This window comes from Silurus aristotelis (genome assembly GCF_946808225.1).
Source record: "Silurus aristotelis genome assembly, chromosome: 3".
NCBI classification, from domain to species: Eukaryota; Metazoa; Chordata; class Actinopteri; order Siluriformes; family Siluridae; genus Silurus; species Silurus aristotelis.
In genome coordinates, this window is record NC_139576.1 from 27,143,575 (window position 1) to 27,168,998 (window position 25,424).

Consider the following 25,424-nt stretch of genomic DNA (forward strand, 5'->3'; position numbering starts at 1 on the left):
AGCAATTCAAGCAAAGTGAGCACTTTTCCATCTTTCTAACCAGCTAACTATCTCATGAGAATGCTCTTAATTCATTTTCCTTCCTCAACAACTTGTACTTAATCCTCAGCATTCGTTCATTCACCCGCCTTCGATAACAGCATTATCCCAGTCAGGGTCTGGATGGATCGTGAGTTTATCCCTGGAAAACAGGACACGATGGTAGATGGAACTCGTGTGTGTACACAAATTATTACTCTTATTCACACCACAAGGGCAGTTTCCGCTAGTCAATCAATACACCTATTAAAGCATGTGTTTTTTTTTTTTTTGGAAGAAACCAGAGAACCCAGATAAAACCACCATAGAAACTGGGATGATCTACAAACTCAGCAACCCAAGTGCAAGATGGAATTGAAGCTGTCAGGTGGTAATTTTATTACATTGGAAATTTGAACACTGACTCTACAACACATAACAAAAATAAAACACAGCATTACATAAGAAATGCCTTCTCAGGCCGGGATTCCTGCAACACAACTGTCACTAGCTAATGAAAAATGGTTTAGGAGGTCCGAAAAAAAAGAAATTTTGTAGTGTCCTGCAAAGGGACATGTTAAGTGCAATTGATTTATTGCACCTTCGAGCTGGACACTCTAATCCCCTGCCTCAAGGGAATGGCTGAGTTAGGCGAGAGAGGTAGAGCGAGAGAGGTATATCTCATCAAAGAGTCGTGACAACTAAATCGTCTCGCTCATGGGGGGGCGTCCCCTCGGCAAAGTCCTCGTCTTCAGGAGAGACACAGATGCTGTAATTGCACCCAGAGGAACTTGTAGCCTGTATTGTAGCTCCTGTCCCTTCTGCAATGCTGTGCTCTTAGCACTGGGAGAACAGGTGATGAGAACGATAAGTGTGTGTGTGTGTGTGTGTGTGTGTGTGTGTGTGTGTGTGTGTGTGTGTGTGTGTGTGTGTGTGTGTGTGTGTATACCAGAAGTATATTTAAACAGCAGGGAAAAAAAGAAGCACTATAATGGGAAAGGAATGAGTAGCATGGATTATGTACATGTTTAGACAGATCAGCATGAGATCCTTCTTTTATTATATGGCGTTAAGATGTAGAATACATCCTCCGAGAGATATTTCTTTCCCCTTTTAATTAATGTGCCACAAATAGTGTAAGATATTGGATGTGTGAGCACTGAACGCTCTTGAGAGGATTGGAGGCTCAGCGCTCGAGCGTTCTCTTAACTCACTGATCTCTGCCATAGATATAAATATCAGAGATTTTCACAACAGCTCACACTCTCATTGCACATTGGCGTGCAATTATCACATATTCTACAGGAGTTAACTTTCAGTCCTTGTGTTCTGCTGGCTTCACTCCAAAAACATGCATTTGAGGTATTTTATTGCTGAGCAGCCACACAGTAATTTATTGTGTGAAATTACTATAAACTACAAGTCATGGTTCAGTCACATGATTTCCAAATAAGATGAGTCAAAATGAAAGCTGAAGTTAACTAAAAAATAAACTGTAAACAAGTTGTTAGATACTGAAGATAGATGGAGGGAAGGAGAAGTATAGAGGTAGAGAAAAGGGATTAGGAAAAGTGGTAGAATGGGCCTTCAAGGAGACAAGTATAATTGGTCTAAGGCAAGAGTGGATGAAGTCTACCATTCCTGTGTTTGGACTAAAAGTAATTGTACCAAAATTAAGCATCAAAAGTAAAAATACTGATCTATGAGATCTCTATGAGAATAAATAATGCAATTCAGTGTGGCATTCTCCTGCACATCATGTGTATTAGATATTATACCTTAAAATGTAAAGAAGTGAAGTAAAAAAAAAGGAAACAAAATACTTTAATAAAGTACAGATACTTGACAGTAATTAAACTCCAGATAGTCCAGGATAGACTTAAAGTAAACTACTAGTACTACTACTAACAACAATAATAATAACAATAACAACAACAATAATAATAATAATAATAATAATAATAATAATAATAATAAAAATAATAATAATGATAACTCTCATTAACATCCATGAATTCTATTGCTCTCTATACACCATATAGACAAAAATATAAAAAAACCTGACTTTTCCTGCCATGTGTGCTTCCTCAATCTGTTACCACACAGTTGGAAGGGCACAATTCGATAGTATGTAGTTGGATGGGGTATTTTTTTTCTCTCCTTCCCCTTAACTATTAAACTCCAATCTATTCCAGCATGACAATGTCCCTCTAAAGCCAGCTTCATGAAGATATGGTTTACATGGGATGGAGATGAAGATCTTGAGTGGCCTGCTATAGAGCTCTGACCCCCATCATATTAAACACCATTGGGTTAAAATGGACGACTGACTGCACCCCAGACCTCCTCACTCTACATCAGTACTTGACTTTACTAACGCCCTTGTGGCTGAATGAACACAAATCCCCACAAGCGCAATCAAACAATTTTTGGAACATTGCTACTTGTGGACTAGTGGAATGAAAAGCTCAAAAGCACATAAGAATCTTATTGTCCACAAACTTATATTTATAGTGTAGCACCACAAGTACAATTATATTATATTAATGTTTTTGTAATTTAGCATTTTACTTAGTAATGCACATTATTTGTTTGTTTCTTTGTTTATCTGACTATTTGCTTATTATGTATTATTTGGTTTATGTATTATGTAATATTTCTGTTTGTTTGCTTTTATTTATTTATGCAATTGTGTAATAGCAAACTTTCTAGAGGTAATGTAATTACATTTTAATTATTAATACAATACATTTTCCTTTATCTCCCAAACCAGAATATTTTAGAGGACACAAACTTTCCAAAAAGACATCTATGGATTTAAAGTATGTCTATATATATGTTACTTTTAATTCTTTTCTTTTAAATGAATATCTATAAGCTGTTTGCTTCTAAGATTTAGCAGAATAACAAAACTCGCTTGTAGTAACTTGTTGTGATTAGACTCAGCTTCTATTTTGTAATTTGGACACAAGTCTCAGAGGACATTCACAAGAAATATTTGGGTTCGCAGCTCGATGTTTGTGTTGTTCAAGTAAATAAAACAATATGAATGGTGGATGCGGGCCGTCGATCAGGATGCGAGTGAGTATACAAGCATGGTTGCTTGTTTATTCTGATGTTTACTTGCAAAAATACAGTCTTGGGAGAATAGGGGGGAAAATGGAAATTACAGCAGAGGAGTGTCATAAAGCTTCTTGTAATTTATAAAATTCCTAATGATTTAAATATTATAATTACATTTCCCTTAATTATAATATTACTGGTTAATCTGGAACATAGTATATAAAGGGTGGGTGAAAAGTAACTAGGCTTTACATTGGTATTAAAGTCCATATTTATCATATAATTTTATTAAAACAAATTGTATATGTATATGTCCTATTACATAGGAAAATGAATCTTTCAATTTCAACGAGAGCACCGGTGGCGTCAATCAGGTTCCTCAAATGGCTGGAAATGGAATACACAATCAATCTTCTAAAAGAAGTCGTTTGGGATATTGCTTAGAACCTCCTGAATCCGTGCATCCAAGTCCTTAAAAGTGGGCAAGGCTTTGTCCTATAAACCTCCTTCTTTGTTTAGCCCCACAAGAAAAAATCCTATTTACTGAACTTGTTGGAGGCTAGTCATGAGGTCCGCAATATCCCAGTGAACATCCTGGAAAAACTTAGTAAGCATGTAGTAAGAGCTAATGGGGTGGTGCACCTTTCTGCATGAAAATAAGATCGCGAAGTTCCACAGCCATTAACTGTTGTCTAGTTACTTTTCACCCAGCCTGCAGATAAACTCACAACTGCTATAGAAATGTCTTGTGAAACCTAATGGGAAATAGGAAATGGGAGGAAGCTGAAGAGGGGAACTTACATGGACATGCAAAATTCAGCACAGGCAGTAACTCGAGCTCTGGATTGAACCCTGGAGCTGAGAGACACTTTAGCAACAGCAACTGAACAAATGTTCTGCCCTAATGATGCTATAATGTGGCAAAATTGAATGAGAGTTTAATACCTGTAGTAATGAGAGGAGAGGTAAGCAAACCTGAACTCCCTAACAGACTCACCATTCTCTCTCTCTCTCTCTCTCTCTCTCTCTCTCTCTCTCTCTCTCTCTCTCTCTCTCTCTCTCGCTCTTTCTCTCTCTCTCTTCTTTCGCTCGCTTTAATACAAACCGCATTATGTATGCTCTGTAAAACAGCCCTTAATTACTGGTAAAGCTGCTGTGCTCCACTCCACTGTGTGAACCTCCTCCTGCCTCCTACCCGCACTCATTTAGCACCCTCTAAAAGCCGCCCGTTTGATATTAGTGCTCTCCAGCCTCTGCCGGTGGAAGCAATAAATAAATAAGTAAATATGCGCACCCGGAGATTTGCATATGCATAAGGGAGGGGATATTTGTCCTGCCGTGGCTTGTGTGGGTAACAGGGGGAGGAGAAGAAGGAGGATGTCTTATTAGCTGTGTCTTGCGTTTTCTTGTGCTGGCGAGAGACATGAGTGCCCTGATTAATACAAGCTTCCTGAGACAGAGAGCACTGGCTCTCCTAATAAGAGAGAGAGGAGATGGATGAATTTTTCCTGCTTTTTGTCCTTTTGAATAACTGTGTAGGTGTGTATGTATGTATGTATGTATGTATGTATGTATGTATGTATGTATGTATGTATGTATGTATGTATGTATGTATGTATGTGTGTGTGGTGTGTGTGTGTGTGTGTGTGTGTGTGTGTGTGTGTGTGTGTGTGTGTGTACATGCATGCTCAGGATTGAGTGGTTCTCTATTTATTAGAGGATTGTGTTTGATGTCCATTTTTCCACATCCTGTCAGTACTGAAGTGTTAATATGAAAACAGGCCGTTTGAAGCTGGAGTGTGGAATTATGGGCCGCAGATGAGAAAATCCTCGAGCTCTTTACTGGTTTTGTTTCATGTGCAGAGATTTACCTGTTCCTGTTTCTCTCTCTTATCTCTATCATGTGCAATAAATGCAATTTCAGGGTCTAGAGCTGTTGACTCTGTGACAGCTATGATAAGCCGCAGCATTGAGATGAAAGCAGGACTGTTCGAAACTCCCGTCTGCTAGCCAGCCTTGTGTGTGTGTGTGTGTGTGTGTGTGTCCTACCAAACAATAAATGATTTGATACGATAAGGGAATCATTCTAATTTTGTGCAAAGTTATAAAGTCACTGTACAGCACATAATAACGACAAAAGCCTCATCCTGGCTCGTTTGCCCTGACGAGGAGGTTAAAGTGAAAATATAGTTCCTAATTAAGATCTCAGCTTTGACTTTGTTTTGCTGTGCTTTTTTTTTTACATATTAAATGCTTTAACCACTAAACAGCTATACACATTGCTTTTAAGGCCCCACCTATTCTCAAACGAAGTAAAAAAGCACAGCACCTCTGTAATACGGCCACAAAATTAATTGCATGCACTGCCTTACTCTGTTTATGACATTAATGAAAATCCATATCCCTTTAATGCATCTCTACCATTTTCTTTCTCTGTCTCTCTGTCTCTCTGTCTCTCTGTCTCTCTGTCTCTCTCTCTCTCTCTCTCTCTCTCTCTCTCTCTCTCTCTCTCTCTCTCTCAGTTTCAACAGCCGTTCATTAGGAGGCCTGAAGTGCCCTCGCACACTAATTACATCATCACGTTTGTAGCCAGCTCTTGTTGGAAGCCCAAGGAACCTGGCACTCTTTGCTAAAAACCTCCCTCCCCTAATTACTGTTTTACTCTCCTTCTGACTGTCACACCTCCCTGATAGATCATTATTTTTCCAGCAATTTGTTCACATTTAGATGCGATATAATTGGATCTGATTAATTATTATGATTAATGGGGATACGTTTTGAGTGTATGGCCATTAATACATCGGGTAAAGCACACAGGACAGGGACAAATTAAGGGCGTCAGAGTTCCTCCACTCAAACTTTTTTTTAAACACGGGTACAGACCATCGAGACTAAACATGCACCCTGTTCACACAGAAACAATGGCACACATTAGCTGCCTTAGCTTTATCAGTGTAATTGCAAAGAGTTGAATAGAAATATACAAGTTACAAGATTGGTAAATGTTAATTTTATAGCAAAATAATAGCAATATTTCCTATATCTATGATTGAAAACGTATTTACTCTAACTAATAGATTCACCAGTGTTTTTAACCCTTGCCTTTTGTTGGTTCTTTATGTTATGCTTTGTTATGAATACAGCATAAAGGTGCATAAAGATGCAAAAAACACTTGAGAAATTTGTGTGAATCTTTTTTACAGAGTTGAATAAAAAGGTATACATACTTATTTCACCTTTACCCAAAACTTGGACAGTAAATGGCTGGATGAAAATTACATATTTTTCACATTTGACAACAGGATCTAATGTAAGTGGGTGAAAGGAAAACCAAACCAACATGGCTCCCATTCCAAAATTCAACACCATTAAATTCCATTTGTACTGCAGCTAATTGGAAACAACTTCACCATACAACAGGACAATTACCCGAAGCATACGTCCAAGCTTTGTAAGTGTTATTAGTATACTGGAGTGTTATGTTATGTTCACCTATTGAACTGCTCTGGGATAAACTGGAAAGTGAGAGAAATATCTAACTAGTGAAGAACACTTTTGGCAAGTTTTTATAGCCAGGGGAAAGTATTTCAGCTAAATGTTTGAAAAATAACTGTCTGGATGTTTTTAACATCTGTACATTTATGGGGGTTTTTGTGTGATTTTGGTAAATATTCATAACCATTAAATTGCCTTGTTTTATTTTTACATATAAACAAAAGGAACATGAATATGTATCTTTAAAATATGTCTAATTATTTAATTATATGAAGAAATAAAGTTTTGTATACATTTTTTTTATAGTATATCCACTATATGGTTAGCTATGATAGCTATTTATTTAAAAAAAAAAAAATGTGGCAACTAAATCAAGGTATGATCTATATGTATGTGTATAATGACTACAGAGACAGGAATCAGAGATGGATGCGAGATTTTAAAGAAATCACAAACAAAAATCTAAATATTTCCAAAACAACTGGGAAGAGAAGCATGACACTAAACACACAAAATAACCGCCAACATTCGACGCACAACAAAAGCTTCTCAACTAAACCCAGACTGTAGCTTAAGTAATGTTATTAATTAATGCAAACACAAACCAGGTGTCATGTCATTTTCTAGGGTTGATGGTATGTGTAGTTTATTACCAGTGCCGACATGAAAAACATCTGTTCTCCAATGTCATATTATTGCTCTAAGAAATCTTTTGGTCCATTTCCACTGTTAAGAAAACTTTAAATTTAATTACATTAGATTTGACTTATTAACATATAACTGTTATATAACTGTTTACTGCATATTAATTACAGTCCAAATCCATCATCATGGTTCTTGAGTTTAAACCTGCTCAGTAGCCTCATTTTCTGCTTAAATATGTTTTTATTGCATTGTTGCTGTAATTACATCATGCACATGCACATAAACAAATGAATGGTTGCATCATGCTTTGTTGCTTGATAGGCTGAACAAAGCTTTGTAGGTCTAAAATCAGTATATACGGTATATATTACTGTATGTATATACTGCATGTATCCAAGCATTACACATCTTTTATATATGATTTGCTTCAACAATGGGCTTCTATGGCATTCTCTTTAATCTCAATAGGATTACGGTTAAAGTAAAATAAAGGAACAAAAGTAAACCAACAAATATCTAAACAACTGACAATTTGTCTGTAATAATGTGTTTTAAGCAAAAGAGTAAAAACGGCATCACACATTGCATTGTAGAAATGCACTAGGATACACCCCAGACCTATATGTCTTGTTATTTTCCAGCCTATAGTCTTGGCACTATCATATTTCCTTAATGACGAATTAAGGTGTCACCTGCTGACCCAGATCTGCATGTGGGGTAATGAATGTTGGCCAGTTAGTTCAGATGGACAGTAGTCAATTCATCCCGCATGGGAATGCCTCATTAACGAAAGAGAAAGCACTGGGTGACTCTGTGTGTGTGTGTGTGTGTGTGCGTGTGTGTGTGTGTGTGTGTGTGTGTGTGTGTGTGGGTGGGTGTGTGTGTGTGTGTGTGTGTGTGTGTGTGTGTGTGTGTGTGTGTGTGTGTGTGTGTGAAATGGATGTATGGTGTCACTCAGCTCAGGAGAGCAGCTAATGAGAGAGAAAGAGCGAGCACGATGTCTGGGAGTAGTAATTTCACATTACGTGGTCTATCTAGAGGAGAGTGGGGGTAAAAAAAAACAAAAAAAAACAAAAAAAGAGCACCGGTTGAGTATAAAAAAAATGGAGGAGAAGGTGAAACTAGAGAGCATTCATGGAAAGACAGAGGAAAGAGTAGGAGGCAGGAGACTCTTGGCTCATTATGTGCATATATGTGGATGTCTCTGGAGCTTTCTTTAATATTTTAATAAATAACATCAGCCCAACAAGAAATTAATGAATTGTATCATTAATAATGGGGCTGTGGTGTGTATAGAGAGTGAAGGGTGGGGTGTGGTGTTGAGGGGGGCTTGATATTAAACTGTGAAAAAGTGGGGGTGGGGGGTGGGTATCTCGGGAGACTTGGGATTTTTCCAGCAGCAAACAAGACCGCTGCAGCCGCCTGGCAGCCCTCTCAGCCTGCAGCTTTTACAACAGGTTGAAACTAATAAAAGAGGATTTTGCCAGGCACGGAGTTAAGCCCTTGGAAATCTGCTCCTGTAGAAGGGGAGAGAGTCACAGCCAAATGTGATCCTTAATTAAACTTTAATCAAGATAATGCTGTTTGCAGTGGAACTAGATAAAAAAAGGTGTCTCCAGCCGCTGTCTCGAGCCAGTCTAGCTAAGGACTGTCTGTTGTAGCAGACTTAACCTCGCTGCTGGTGTGCGTCCCCAGTTTTTGTTGTGTGTATTGTGCAACTTTTCATTTTGTACATTGTTGCACGTAGAGCTGCTGGGCACATTTGCGTCAGAGCTGTTAGCTAACAATAATTTGTTACTGTAATAGTAATAAAGTGAATGTCAAAGCATTAGACTGAATCAAACTTAAGTTTGTTTAGAGAAGAGTTCAGAATGGAGAAAAGAGAGAAATAAAGACAATTTATCTGTACCCAGTCAGATGAATCATTGCTATTTCTGATCATTCTTACTTTTTTTTTTCTTTTTAGCTGTCCCATTGCTGTGTAAATACTCATTAATTTTCATGACACCCAATAGCAGTGAGTTTGTGAACAAAATGTGCATAATTTGTTTTGTTCTTTTGTAGACTCCTCCCTTTAAAGAAATGTAATAACCCATTCATAGGAATGTCCCTGGTTTAAAAGTAAGATAGATAGATAGATAGATAGATAGATAGATAGATAGATAGATAGATAGATAGATAGATAGATAGATAGATAGATAGATAGATAGATAGATAGATAGATAGATAGATAGATAGATAGATAGATAGATAGATAGATAGATCACTAATACTGGTCAGGGTTGCACAAGTGCACATACACTGACACAAAAACAGGTTAGGCCAATCCACCTACATGTTGTAAGATGGAAGGAACCTTGAAAACCCAGGAAAAAGCCATACAGGGGTCACAGAGTCAGTCATCTAAGCTCAGAATCAAACCGGATAACATGGAGTTGTGGTGCAGCAGCTCGACAAATACATGTTTATTTTGTAATAATAAATGTATCATTTTTGTTAGAAATACAAACAGAAATGTTGCTGTTCTGTTGCTGCTCATTGTTTTCTTATTACAATACTTAAATGAGTGATATAAAATCGAATAATTCTGAAATTAGGGCGTAAATACAAACAAACAAGCAAACAAAACAAACAAAAGCATTATAATCGCCTGTAATGTTGATGCCATTATTTTATTATGACTGATAAAAAGCTCAGTGGTGCCTCCTTTATGAATAATGATTGTGTTTAAAAAAATATTACCCAGGAGTCATGTGACCAAATTACATTTCTGGGGTGATTTGTGCATATCATTTAGTAGCTGTGTGTGTGTGTGTGTGTGTGTGTGTGTGTGTGTGTGTGTGTGTGTGTGTGTGTGTGTAATATACAGTATTTAAGCATACCTTCCTGTTAGACTATTATACGTGTGTGTGCGGGAATCCCATGTCCGCTCTTAAAGGTAAAATACATTCATTTGCATGAACAGATTTGGGTCAGCTTCATTTGCATAATGGTGCACATAATAAAATCTAAATGGAAAACACAGAACCAAACAGTGAGCGCTCCGTCAGTGTGTGTTGCAGAAGGTCTTTTTCCATGCAATGTAAATGTATTTGTCTTCATGTGTGGCTGTGTAAATCATGCTATTAGGAGCATAACGACCACCACAGAGAGCAGAGCTTTCCTAAATCACACTATTTTAAATGCCTTTTGATAAGCCTTGTGCCTCCAGGAGAGCTTTTCTCACATGCAGAAAGTTTTATTGGCTCGCCGGATAATTACTTCACTTCGAGTTATTTATTTATCTGAGCTGTTTGTTCAGTAAGTGGCTAATTTCCTGATTTGGTCTTGATTTGTTTAACGCAGTTAAATCACTAGTGAGGTTAGCAGATGTAAGTGGGATAAAGTGCAATTTTATTAGACTCTCTTCTCTATATTATTGCACGAAGACACACCGTCTGTATACAGAAATGCTGTGATTTTCCTTCATAATAAAAAGTGGATTACGGCGAATCACAAGACAGCGTCCCCAGCTGTCACCAAGAAATGAGACCATCCTGTTGTAAAAGCTCAGATGATTAAAAAGCATGTTTATATATTAATCAGTAATTAGGCCAGCACACTTTCAGAAGAGGGGAGACAACAAAAATGAATTTCAGCCTGAGAGAATTATTCATTGAACTCTAGGAGTTGTGTACGATTGTCACTTGTTGAAATAATAAGTTGTCTGCTTTCCGTGTTACTCAATATATCCATAAATATCCAATAAGAAGTCCATAGTGAAGGTCAAAATACAAGCACACAACATCAAATGAGGATAATAAATTATCATAAGACAAGCTAAACAGGTGAAGGTTGAAACAAGAAAGATCAACAATAAATATAATATTAGGAAAAATGCTTGGATGATGCAAAATAAGATTTTGTGATAACAAAACAGATGGTAATAAATGGGAAACTAATGAAGGACAACACAGAATAGGTGATCACAGTAGGGCAACAAACCAGAGACAGAACAATGATTTAGAGAAACAACGACATATGGAAATGTACGTAGTTTGCTAGTTAGTTTTGTGTAAAATAATTGTTTCAATCCATGGTGTACTGTGCTGTATATGAAATGACCAAAAAAGCCAACTTGGCCTGATACCACATATCTGACGTCAATGTAATCTCATGTTTTAGTTTTATTTATTTTTTTGTATTTTTGTAATTTTTAATACAAATTCTACATTCTACCATAAACACCACTGTCTTCAGCCAAGACATTTATTATTTTTTAACTTCTTTTTTTCCACAGGTTTTACCCACAATGCATACTCAAACGATCAAATACTTAGTCACAAGATATACAGTAGGTACTGTGTGTAAAAGCCATAGTTCAAAATCATTAACCATTGTGGAATGTCAACAAATCAAGTCAGTTCTTGACATAACCTAATTGGTGGGTAATTTATTATGTTTTTTGGGTCATCAGTATTTCATCTTTCTATCCATCCATGTGTCCATTTGATATTCTTTTTTTTTTAAATCATTATCTAAAGAACCAATCTATATTGTTAAATACTTTTAAATGACTTTTGTCCCGTTGCAATCACCTCTGTCATCGCAAAGTGTTTCGAAAGACTGGTCCTCACCCATCTTAAAGCCTGTTTGCCACCCACTGTAGACCCATACCAATTGCCCAAATAGGTCAACCGAGGACGCCATTTGTACAGTACTTCATTCTGCCCTGACTCATCTGGACAACCCAGACACTTATGCCGAAATGTTGTTTGTTGATTTTAGCTCAGTGTTTAACACACAGCTTGTCATTAGCACTCATCTCTGTAACTGGCCCTTAGACCACAGTCTTTTTGACTGAACACTGTCACCTCCGTTAGTCTCACCCTTAGCACTGTGGTTCCTCAGGGATATGTATTGTCCCCTCTTTTATTCCCTCTCTTCACCCTTGACTGTGTACCTGCCTATGCCTCAAACAGCATTGTTAAGTTGGCAGATGACACCACAGTGGTAGGCCTGATCAGAGGTAATGATGAAACGGCTTACAGGAAGGAGCTACAGCACCTAGTAGCATGGTGTGAGGACAATAACCTGGAACTCAACACAAAGAAGATTAATTCATTGGGGATATTAGATGAGCTGGCAATCACACTCACTCTCCCATTTACATCAAATGAGCTGCTGTGGAGCGTGTACCCAGCTTTGTTTCTTAGAGTTCACATCTCTGAGGATCTCACCTGGTCTTTGAACTCTTCTATCCTGATCAGGAATGCACAACAGCGCCATTTTATTTCTGAGGAGACTTAAAAGGTACCGCTGTGCCACTGAAAGCATCTCACTAACTGCATCTTAAAATGGAACAGCAACTGCTTTGGACCGTAAAGCCCTTCATTGGGTGGTGAAAACTGCGCAACGAATCATTGGCACTCAGCTTCCCACCTTGGAGGTCATTCACAAGAAACGCTGTCTGCAAAAGGTGAGAAGCATTATCAAAAGTCAAGAATCTTTTATTGTCATTTCAACCATATATATAGCTGACGCAGTACACAGTGAAATGAAACAATGTTCCTTCATAATCTTGGTGCTACATAAAACAAGATAAAACAACATAAAGCTACATAACAGAACACAGAGCTAAGGACTAGGGACCACTCTCCCTAACCATGGACTATTTATCCTGCTCCCATTAAGTAGACGCTACAGGTGCCTCAGAGCCTGAAGTATAGCTTTTTTCCTGTGGCTGTTACTGCACTGAACAGCTGATCATCATACAATGTTAACAATACATACCGCATTTTCACATTCTGTGTATTTTGCACTGCTTTATTTTCTGTTTTCTGTGTATTTTGCACTGCTTATCCACTTTACATTTTTGCACCATCCATAACTCACGTTTATGATTGCACTACTGTATATTCCACCCATATTTATTCTGTATATACTAAATATATAGTATATGTATATAGTATGTATATAGTAATTAATTATCATGTTATTGTCTTCTGACATGTATATCAATGCATAATCTTTGCACAGTATATTGTATATTACTATATATCATATATTATTGTATACTGCACCTTCTGTATATTATTCACCTTCACCCCTGTACATATGACCTCATACTCTATTTATCTTACTGCTATTTATTGTAAATAAGCACTTATTCACTTCTGGATAGATGCTAACTGCATTTCATTTGATTTGTACTTTGCACAATGACAATAAAGTTGAATCTAAGCTAATCTAATTTATTTGTAAAGTTTACCAGAAGATTTGTAATGTTATTCAGAAGATGAAATGATTCGATTTTGAAATCTTTTCTTCGATCTTTTTTTTTTCCTGTTTGTCATACACTTTCATGTTTAGGAAATCGCCAAAAAAATTTCTGAAGTTAATATCATAAAATATATGAACTACACTCCACATACTACATTAAAGCTCCCACCAGAAAACATCACCATAACATCAGTTACACCCATTTTTATATCTCTCTTTGTTTTTGTGAAAAAGGTTGCTGCCAGAGATGTTGGTATACAGAAATTTAATCTAATTATTTTCCACAATTTTGCCTCCCAATTTTTTTATTTTTTTTTATTTTTTTTATGTTGGGCCTAGGAAGCATAAGTCATTCATGACTCTGTCACATTTTTCTGAAATGGAAATTAAAGCTAAAACAGATATTTCACGAACACAATGTTTTGCTTGTGTCGTATTTCTTGACTATTTTCCATCATCCTGTATATGTTTATATAGACATTTTTAAAAGATACTTATCAAAGTCTTTTACTGTTCTGATAATTTAACATTTGCCTACTGTATCAGCTGTTCAAATGCATAATATTGACCTTTTCCCTGTTTTCATTGCATTGAATATACGATTTAACATCCCTATTTTTACATTAAGGAAAATGACAGTGAATTGTCCAACATCAAATCAAGCAGCTGTTTGGTATTTGAGTCTGTACTGACCCGGACATCACATACCTTGTGTTGTCCATGTTGGGTGAAACAAAGAAAAAATTACCACAACACTCAGCATGGCACAATCAACTATTTATTTTCAATCACTACTGGAGCTCATATGGATTTTCTAAGCGACATTTTCAGGCTGTTGAATAGCATATTGATCATCTGTGTGGCAGTTGGTATACGTAGTGAAACGTGGAGACAGGATGTTTATAATAGTTCTAAATGCTGGCGCACATTAATGAGTCAAACATGTCGATAGGGGTTTGATTTTCTATATGTGACATAAGGAGGCTGCCACAGCTTTAATTGTTTTCTGTATTTAGTTTAAAACTTCTGTATAATTGTAGGTTTAATAAAAGTGGCTGTGCATGTATGTAGGTATTTATGTATGTTACGGTATATTAAAAGTATATTGATGTATATTACATTTTATCATATAAATAAAAATATCAGTGTGTTCGATTTGATTTCCTTAAAAGGTTTAATTTAGAATAAATAATCGAAAACTACAAAATACAAAAATAATACATTCAGCACTATAATATCCAACTCATAATTTTATGGAAATTGTTATTTTAAATTTCAAGCTTCAAGGAACCATCCAATCTAATTAGTTTTCTATTTGTATTTTAATTTAGTTGAGTTTTATTTGTATAGCACTTTGAAAAATGGGCAATGTCCCAAAGTAGCTTTACAGAGATAAAGAGGTTGTAAAGTTGAAATATATAAGTTTAATGCCTAAAAGATTGTTCCTAATAATTTAATTTCTAATGAGCAAGTCAGTAGCAAAAAAATAAATAAAATCATTGAGACTGTATAAAGAAGAAACCTTGAGAAGAACCAGACTCAAAAAGGAACCCCTCTTAATCTTGATGGCACCGAATATATATTCATTATAGTTCCTTGCCACTCTTGTGTATATTACTGACCTGAGAGCCTACAGTGCATCCGAAAAGTATTCACAGCATTTCACTTTTCCCCACATTTTTTATGTTACAGCCTTATTACAAAATAGATTAAGGATTGTTAGGGTCATTGTCCTATTGGAAGGACTGAGGTGCAAAATGCAGGTTTTCATTAAACATGTCTTTGTGCATTCATCGTTCCCTCGATTCTGACAAGTCTCCCTGTTTCTGAAAACCATCCCCAGAGCATGATGCTTTCAACTGTATGCTTCACTGTAGAGATGGTATTGGCCGGATGATTAGTGGTGCCTGGTTTCCTCAAGTCATGATACATGGCATTCAGGCCAAAGTGTTCAATCTTTGTTTCTCATGGTCTGAGAGTCCTTCAGGTACCTTTTGGCAAATTCCAGGCTGGCTGTCATGTGTACTTTTACCTACAGGCCTGATTGGTGGAGTGCTACAGAGATGGTTGTTCTTCTAGAAGGTTCTCCTCTCTCCAGAGAGAAACACTGGAGTTCTATTAGATTCACCATTGGGTTCTTGGTCACTTCCCTGACTAAGGCCCTTCTCCCACAATTGCTTAGTTTGGACAGGCGGCCCACTCTAGGAAGAGTCCTGGTGTTTCCAAACATATTCCATTTACAAAATGATGGAGGCCATTGTGCTCAAAGCTGCAGAAATTTTTCTGTACCATTCCCCAGGTCTGTGCGTCAATACAATCCTGTCTCAAAGGTCTACAGACAGTTCCTTGGACTTAATGGCTTGCTTTTTACTCTGACATGCACTGTTAACTGTGAGACCTAATATAGACAAGTGTGCCTTTCCAAATCATGTCCAATCAGCTAAATTTACCACAGATGGACTCCAATCAAGTCTCAATGGTGATCAGTGGAAACAGGACCTAAGCTCAATTTTGTGTATCATGGCAAAGGATGTAAATACTTATGTACATGTGATTTTTATTTTTATTTTTTATGTATAATAGATTTGCAAAGATTGCAAACAAACTTCTTTTACGTTGGCATTATGGGATACTGTTTGTAGAATTTTGGGGAAAAGAATAAATTAAATCCAGGAATAAGGCTGTACGACAAATTGAATGGCTGTGACTACTTTCCGGATGCACTCCATATAAGCGACTGATCTTGCCTGAAAATGAACCAATTCCTGAACATTAACAAATGAATCTATGTCATTATCTCTCCTTCTTTCCTTCTCTATGTTTTTCTCTCGAACTCACCATCATTCAAAATGTGAAAAAGCAGGGCCATGTGACTATAGTTTTGTCACCATCATAAACCCGATGCTCAGCCGAACACACTGTACTTTCCTCTTTCGGCTCACCCACCTGCATGAGGAATTACTCTGGAAAGGGTGTCACATGGTTCCTATATTAGATTTGCTGAATGGGGAATCTCTAGAAACAGAGAGGTTTAAGAGGACAGACAGGAGAGAACCATCAAAGTGTAAGTTGCACAATCATATAATGGGAAAAAAAGGAAATATAACTACTTTAAAAAAAAAAAAAATTCCCCTAACAGATTTATTTAATCTATTCTAAAATAGTAACGGTCACCAAATGGATAACTTATACACCAACAAGCCTTTGGGAAAGGTTAATAAACAAATAACCTACACTGGTGAACAAGCATTTAATGTCTGTCTCTCTCTCTCTCTCTCTCTCTCTCTCTCTCTCTCTCTCTCTCTCTCTCTCTCTCTCTCTCTCTCTCTCTCACACACACACACACACACACACACACACACACACACACACACACACACACACACACACACACACACTTGAGTGTTCAAAGTAACGTATAACCAAAGTATACAGTAGGTTTACTGGTCGGCGCGGTCTTGGTTTTGTGTGTTGTCTTGTGTTGTCTGTCTGTACTGTTTTTTTGTCTGCACTGTTTGCACCAGGTTGCACTTGATGCACTTTATGTAGTTTTGTGTTGCGTTGTAGCTCTATGTTGTTGTTTAGTGTAGCACCAGGGTTCTGGAGAACCATTGTCTCGTTTTTACTGTGTACTGTGTACTTCTGTGTATAGTAAAAATGACAATAAAAGCGTCAAGTCAAGAGGCTTTTATTGTCATTTCTACTATACACAGTAGTACACAGTACACAGTAAAAACGAGTTTGCCTCTAAACTACAGGCAAATTAGTTTACATGAATCTTGATCGCTAAGTTTCTGCTTATTCAAATGGAAAAACATTTTCTTTGCTAAAATAGAAATTGTTTACATTATTTTCTCTTTGACATTATAATTAGCAATTAGCAATTAATTACATTTGACAGGTAATAACCTACCTGATGACATATTACCAAAAATGACTGTGACACTCCTAAACTAAAAGCATAGTAATTTTCCCCTGAAAAAAAGGTGCGTGACATGACAGTATGTGGTAAAACCTTTTTTTTTTAAGCACTCTTCCAGTCCTCCAGCTGAGAATGACATTTTTAACAACACAAAATACAACTAAATATCTGCTGCTTCCATGCTATTAAGCTTGTATTTGTTCCTCAAGCATGTGTTCCTGAGGATATAATGGCAAAGGATAGCACAGAAAGAATGCACAGTTAATACTGTTACCAGCTTTCTCTCTTCTTCTCTCTTTCTTTCTCTAAATTGAAAGAACGAAAAGAAAAATGACTTAGACCATTTGAACCGTTGCCCCCGGACTCACACCACTCTCACCGATAACCCCATTTTGCCCTGTCATGTGTCACTTTACAGAAAGATCATAATCCTGGTGTGAGTGTTTCTGTGTCTTTTCAGAATTCTAATCTGAATCTTGATTTAAATGAGACAACTTTCATTTCTAAGACTGGAAAATAAAAACAAATTACTGTGAAAAAGGTGAAAAATATTTTATCGATTATTGACGAGTCGCATGGCCATAGCTGCATCCGCTTTACCCCAGCCTGACAGGTCTCTCGAGCCAGATTTGAGCTTATAGTGTCTGTCAGATATTTATGAAATGGTGCTATATTGATAGACATAACCATAAACCAGCATTAATGAGTGCTATTATAAAGGCTTAAGGCATTTTTTTTGGCACTCTGAGATTTTGTTTACTGGAGAGTATCAATCTAGCGTAATGAAATACAAGCAGCAAAGTGACAGACATACAGTAGGAAGAGAGAAAGCCATTCCAAATGAGATTATAAACGGAGGGAGTACATCAATCAGCGCTTGGAGGCAATATTGCTTTTCCCATGGCCAGACGCTGCTGGGGCTCTGAGAATATGTATTTCTATAGTGCAAAAAAAGTGATTTTTTTTTTTTTTTAAAACAGGAATGTGTGTGTGTGTGGTGTGTGTGTGTGTGTGTGTGTGTGTGTGTGTGTGTGTGTGTGTGTGTGTGTGTGTGTGTGTGTGTGCATGCAGTTGGACATTATTGCTAGCACAAAATTTACTTTTCAAATGTCCTATTTATTGCAATAAAATGATGATGAAATCTGTAATTTTTCAGATTTAAAATTACTCTTTTCTTAAAAAAGAAATTCTAGCTATTTAATGGTAATCTACTTTGCACTATGTTGAAGTATACAGTACATTACCTGTCCCCATGTTATACGTTTAGGAAAGAAAAATCGTTAGTCCGTATCTTTAGTCCTTGAGGACCAGTTCTAACAGTAGTGTTTATTATTAAAGTATGAACCTTTGCAAAGCTAATAATCCTACATTTTCCAAAGAACCTTTGAGAAACCCATTTTCTAATTATTAAAATGCAACATATCATAGAAGGTCATATTTTTTTGTGCTTTTAAAAAAAGGGTTTTTCTTTTGAACTTTTTAAGGGGTTCTTTGTGTTCTAGACGATCCAACCTTAAATATGCAGTATTGTAGGTTAAGATGGTTAAGGCTAGATTAAGCTTCTTACCTCATCTGACTTGCACATACAAAATTTAAGCTATGTGAGTATTTCTATGTAAGTCTATAGACACAACCCATGATGGGAGTTACTATTGCAGATTTAATGTTATCAACTAAATGCTGATTATTTTTCTTTTATACAATAATTTGGCATGTTTTAAAATATAGCAAATAATGTAATGTACATTTTGTCCATACACTTTTATGTTTATACCGTGGAACGCTGGCAAAACATTTATGTGATAGCTATATGACAGGTTTCTCAAAATTTATTTAAATGATTGCATATAATTACATTTACCCGTGTTGAGAATAAATATCGGTTCTTGGACGACTGATGTAATATTTATATATTAATAGAATAAAAATAAATAGAATATTTTTTTATAACTTACAAACTATAAGAAAATAAAAGTCTCAAACATAGAGTCTTTCTAAGCCATATTCTACAAAAAATAACTGATGTATAATAATGTCCTGCAGCTCTTCACATAAAATCCCAGAAATAAATGATGAATTGTTGAGATTTTAGAGCCGTATTGATGACTGAGTTTACTTTGCAGCCGTTGCAGTCTCCTCTCCATGCACTGAAACTGATCCTCAGTGTCTGATTGCATCCTCGACTGGCTTCTTTTATTGAGCAAATTGTGCCTGTCACTTGCGATTCTTGGAGAATAACTCAAATACAACGCGTAATCATACAGCAAAACTAGGATAAAATCATGTTGTCAAAACCGGGGGGGGGGAGTGATTGCTGGACGGTGCCTTCTCAAATCAATACACTAATTCCACCATTTATACGGGCGGCAGTGGCCGAGAAAGGAAACTTTGATAGAGTATTTCTTGGCTCGCTGACCAACTTTGACCTTCTCTAGGTGTGTCAGCAGGATTAGTGTGCTTCCTCTACTGTAGAAAAATTGCCTTAAAGAATTGGGAGTGCCGTGTGTGACATTTACTCTCTGCCTTGAACTCAAACATATTAATACCACTGAGCATGGACTCTTCATCCGTTCTTCTCATCCTTTTCGCTCATTTCCAGTCTGATTTCTATTCTATTTCACAACCCCAATTCTAAAAAGTTGGGAAAAAAGTTAAATATAAATAAAACAAAATGCAATCATTAAAAAATCTGATAAACCCATATTTTATTCACAATAGCACATAGAAAACATATCAAATGTTTAAACTGTTTATTTTAAGGGGAAAAAAAGGTAATTAAAAATTTTATTTCCTTAACACGTCTTAAAAAAGTTGGGTGGCAACAAAAAGCTACAAATGTAAATTTTACTCAAAAAAAAAAAATTACTCAAGAAACATTTTCCAACTAATTAGGTTAATCGCCAATGGGTCAGTACAGTAACATGATTTGTCTATAAAAGGAGTATCTTATAGAAGGGAAGTCTCTCAGAAGTAAAGATTGGCAGAGGTCCACCAATCTACAAAATCTGCGTCTACAAATTTCAATTTTAGAATAATGTTCATCAACATGAAATTGCAACGACTTTAAATATTTCATCATCTACAGTACATAATATTATCAAAATATTCTGAGAATCTGAAGAAACTTAAGGGGCAAGGGTTAAATTCAGCAGTGGATGCCCGTGATCTTCAGATCTTCAGGCACTCAGGTGGCACTGCTTTAAACACAGATAAGGTTTTGTAATGGAAATCACTACATTGGCTCAGAAACACCTCCAGAAATCACTGTCTGTAAAAACAGCAATTTAAAGCTCTATTATGTAAAGAAGCAGCTATATGTGAACATGATCCAGACATACTGCCAACTTCTCTAGGCCAAAGCTCATTCTGTGGTCAGACAAGTCAAAATTATTTTTGAAATCCATGGAAGTGGCTTTCTTTAGACAAAAAACCCCAAGATCCATTAAGCTTGTTATCAGCACTTCAAAAGGCTGCATCTCTGGTGGTATGGGAGTGCATTTGTGCCTGTGGAATAGGGAGTTTTCACATCTGGAAAGAAACCATCAGTGGTGAAAGGCATATACAGGTTTAAGAGCAACAAATGCTTCCTTCCAGGTGATGTTTGTTTTAAAGAAGGCCTCACATATTGTTGATCAGCTACAATCCTGTATCAGACACAAATTGGAGCATTTTTTCTCCAAAACCTCCAGCAACTGGACTCCTAAGTCCCCACTTAAGCTCCCAGTTATTTGTTAAAGTAGTGGATGATACATTGTGGTAAAATGTGGTCATGTCCCAAAAGTGTTGCAGTCATCAAATTTAAACTTACCTTATTATTTCTTTAAAATGGTGCATTCCCTTAGTATCAATGCATATCATATGTTTTATATTTACTAATTTGTATCTGATACAGGTTTATTCAATTTGCAATCATTGCATTCTGTTTTAATTTACAGTTTACATTCGACTCATTTTTGGAATTGGAGTTCTATTCTATTCTATTCTATTCTATTCTATTCTATTCTATTCTATTCTATTCTATTCTATTCTATTCTATTTGTTCTGTGTGGCTGTTTTTCAGTTGTTCATCTTCCCAACTTCTTGTCTCTAATGTCTTCTCTTTTGTTTTCTTCCTTTCTATTTCTTTCTCATTTAATTAGTACAGCTCTAATCCATTCTTTTTTTTTATTGTATTCAAGTAGAATAATTTTTTTTTTACTTTTAGAGTTTCCTCAATATTTGGTTTTATCCTATTATATTCTATTTCCTTACTTTTCAACTGCCCTGCTCTTCTCTTCAATGTTTACCTTTTTGTTTTCTATTGTTTTACCTTTTCTTTTGTTTGATCTTTATGGATTTTTCAATCTACATTAAATTCTATTTTCTTCATTCTATTCTATTCTATTCTATTTTATTCTATTCTATTCTATTCTTTTAATTTTTACATTGCAGTGAAACAAAAAAATCTTATCTGACCTTTTTTTTTTTTTTGTCATGGCACTTTTTCCTCTCCTACTCCTGGTTTATGGATAGCCTGCGTCTCAAGCTCAACCCCCGAGGGCATCACATCTTTTCCAATAAGGTGTGCTACTCATTATCTACACTTAATATGCCTTTTTCGTGTATGTGCCAAAGTCTTGAGATTCCTCTTCAATTAATTTCAGCTGCTTTATGGGTTTGGATGATGGAACCAGGGTGTGGGACAGCAACGGGTTTAGAGAAAAGGTCTCCAGATGTCTCTTAACAGTATGACAGTGTTCTTTACCAAAATGTTGTAAGTATTTAGAGTGATCGTTGCCTGATTGCACAAAATGAGATGATAATGAGGTTGGTAAAAATATTATTACAGAATAAAATGTAAAAGCACCTTATTTAATCAAGTCTTGATAGGTTTCTTTTTACAATAGTTTACACTTAATTCATATACCATTTGGAGTGCAATATCAAATAGAACTTTTCTTTTCCCAAAATATGATGTTATAGTAGAAATAAGTGCATAATTGTGTACATAATCTAGTTTGCATATTAACAAATAAGTTCTATAAATTTAAATGCATAAATAAATCTATCTCATTTCAAATCTATTTACAGTTTTGCACTATTCAGAAATGTATTTAAATGCTGGTCAATGTTTCATACTTTGGCAATAACAATGTCTGAAAAGCAGCAACATTTCTAGATCCATCATGGATTTAGTTTTAGTTCTCCCTAACATGGCAAACTAGTATGTTTTACTCTCAAAACATTTTTTTTTTCATTCAGTATGGATTAACTACTCCTAGCTTGATATTGTTTAATTTTCTTTTTTTTTTTCAAATGTATTCCTGATAACTGAGACAAACCAGTGATTGGTTGAGATTGTAGAGATTCTGACAAGTGGGATTGCACCCAGACTGTGGGTCAGACCCATGTTATTAGTTTTCTGTGTAAGCATGTGTGTTAAAGACAGAGATAAAGAAAAGAATGGGAAAAATAAATAAATGCCTGAGCCTGCATGTCTAGAGCTCCCCTTCAATATTTCTCCTGGCTATTCGGTATTGTTTGAATGCTATAAACAAGCACAGGAACAAGAAAATAAATCCTTTTACTTGGGCCAGGCTAAGCTCCAGAGTCTGGTGCAGTGTCCAAGTCAAAAGTCATCGGTACATCTCTCACCTAACACAGGCCGTACACATGGAAAGAATTTTCCAGACTTATTAAGAGTCTTGGGAAAGGGTGGAAATGGCACTTCTCTATCAGGGTTTTGAAAATTATCCAGAAAACTATCATAGGAAACCTTCAGGAGAATAGAACAGCCCATTTTTTTGATGTTTTGGCCTAATTACCACACATTTCTTTTGTGTTTATTTCCCAGAATATACGATTTCAAACATAAGACAGGTATTGAAGACACTCCTGATAAAAGCTTTACTAAAACCAAATGAATGGGGAATTTCTTTGAAATGAGACGTCACTAGTAAATCCCACCTTAGAGAGGCAATATCTCAAACTGGCCCAAGAGACAGTGCTGTCTGCAAAACCTCCCCCAAAAACAGAAACTTTTCATTTGAGGACAAAAAATTCTTCTGGGTTTTAAATTGTTTTGGCCTAATTATCACAAAATGACAGTGTGTTTGGAGTTATTTTCCAAAGATGTAACTGCCTACGGGGATTAAAGGAGATTTATAGGGAATAATTGAGACCGTTTATGGAAAAGAATATGACAGAAGGCATAGATAAACAAAAAGCGGAAAAAAGAGAAAAATGAGGACAATCAACAAATGGACCAGAGTACTATGTATAGCCAGTGGCACTTTTGGTTTCCTCAGTCACAACACTACATCATGGATAAAAGCTTTAAAACACTTTAACTCTCCATGCAGTCCAGTCAGTTTTCAGTCTTCCTGCTTGTTTTAATCCACTTAAAGTTCTCAATTGAGAATTCATACAACGCATCACATGCATAAATACAACACTCCTGTCTCCTGGCAAACTCTTGTGTCTCTTCTTGTCTTGGCCGTTCGGCAAAAAAAAAAGCACCTGTAAAATACGCTGTAAGGAATGTAAGCACAATTACTGCTAATTAATAATGGATGCAATCACAGATGATTTGTTAATCTGTGCAAGTATTACAGTAAAAATAGTGATAAAAAAAAAGCCATTCTTGGTTTAAAACACTAAATGTTTATACTATAAAATCTTTTATTCATTCCATCTATTTTTATACAGTCTTACAGAATAAAGTAAAAGACACCTATACATTTTTAGCATCGTAAATCATACAAAAAAAAAAAAAAATAATTAATTATTTTTTCCAAAATGAGTGATTTGGTGTCACCCAGATGATAATGGCTTCCCTTTTGAGTTTGGTTCCTCTCAGGGTTTCCTCCATCTCTCTGGGAGACACCAAATGTCCATTTATTTATAGTTTCATCATTGTTGACATTATAAATTGTTTACTGATGGACACAAGTGTAAAACTGTTCAGACTAAATGAAGGCCCTAGCCACTGTCAAAAACTGTATATATTAATTACAGTCTAAATCCAGCTTCATGGTTCTCTAGTTTAATTCTCCACAGTAACTTAATGGATTTTTATCTTTTATTATTTTTTTTTTATCATTATTAAATGTATGGGTCTATTCAAGTAACTAATGTAACAATGGTTTAAAACTTCACTTAAAAAAAGTAAAGGATAACTGATATAAAAATGCCCATGCCTAGGCTGTATTTATTTCAATTGAATGTTGTAAATGATCATTAAAGCTGGATTCTTGGATTTTTATTTGGACTACATAGGCATAAGGAGGGTTTTCAGCAACCATAACTCCTGTGTTCCAGTAGCCCATTATGGTAATTAGTCCAGGTAATCAGGTTTATCATGTGAAAAGTCTAGTTGATCATTAGAAAACCCTTTATGCAATTATGTTAGCACAGCTGAAAACCACTGTGCAGGTTAAAGAAGAAATAAAAGTGGACTTCTTTAGACTAGTTGAGTATCTGGAGTGCTGGGGTTTGATTATAGTCTTAAAACAGCTCTCTTCTAAAACCAATCAGGCAGAAGTCTATTTTATGTGCCAATTTACCAGGACACTGAAGAGTTCATACAACAATGTGTATTACTCTCGTGAAAGAACAGCACTAACATGATAGAAAGTGTTGTGGTGCACAACTGAGCAAAAGAACAAGTACATCAAAGTCTCTAGTTTAAGAAACAGTTGTCTCCAATCTCTGCAGCAAATGCCAGCAAAACCCCAGTCTCAAGTTTTCAGTCAAGTAGCAACTCCAGGATGGTGGTCTTCTAGGCCAGTTGGTCTTCTAGGAGTTGCAAAGAGAAAGTTGTATCTGAGACTGTCCAATAAAAGAAAAAGATTAATTTGAGCCAACAAACACAGACACTGGACAGAGGAAGACTGGAAAAAAAAAACGTGTTATGGACAGGTTAATCTAAGGTTGACGTTTGGGACACAAAGAAGACCATTTGTCATATGCATTTTTGAGAAAAAAATGAAAAGGTGCTGGAGGAGTGTGTGATGCCATCTGTCAAGCATGGTGGACGAAA

At 36.1% G+C, this 25,424-nt stretch overlaps 1 long non-coding RNA gene across 1 annotated transcript in view; it reads left to right on the top strand.

The window, feature by feature from the left end:
* LOC310724078 overlaps positions 1–24,160 on the top strand; it is a 108,059-nt gene extending 83,899 nt beyond the window's left edge. Inside the window, exons 7-8 of the long non-coding RNA XR_014532898.1 lie at positions 21,917–21,965; positions 22,048–24,160. This is a non-coding gene — a long non-coding RNA (uncharacterized lncRNA). The remainder of the gene's footprint in view (positions 1–21,916; positions 21,966–22,047) is intronic.
* The last annotated feature ends 1,264 nt before the right edge of the window (positions 24,161–25,424 follow it).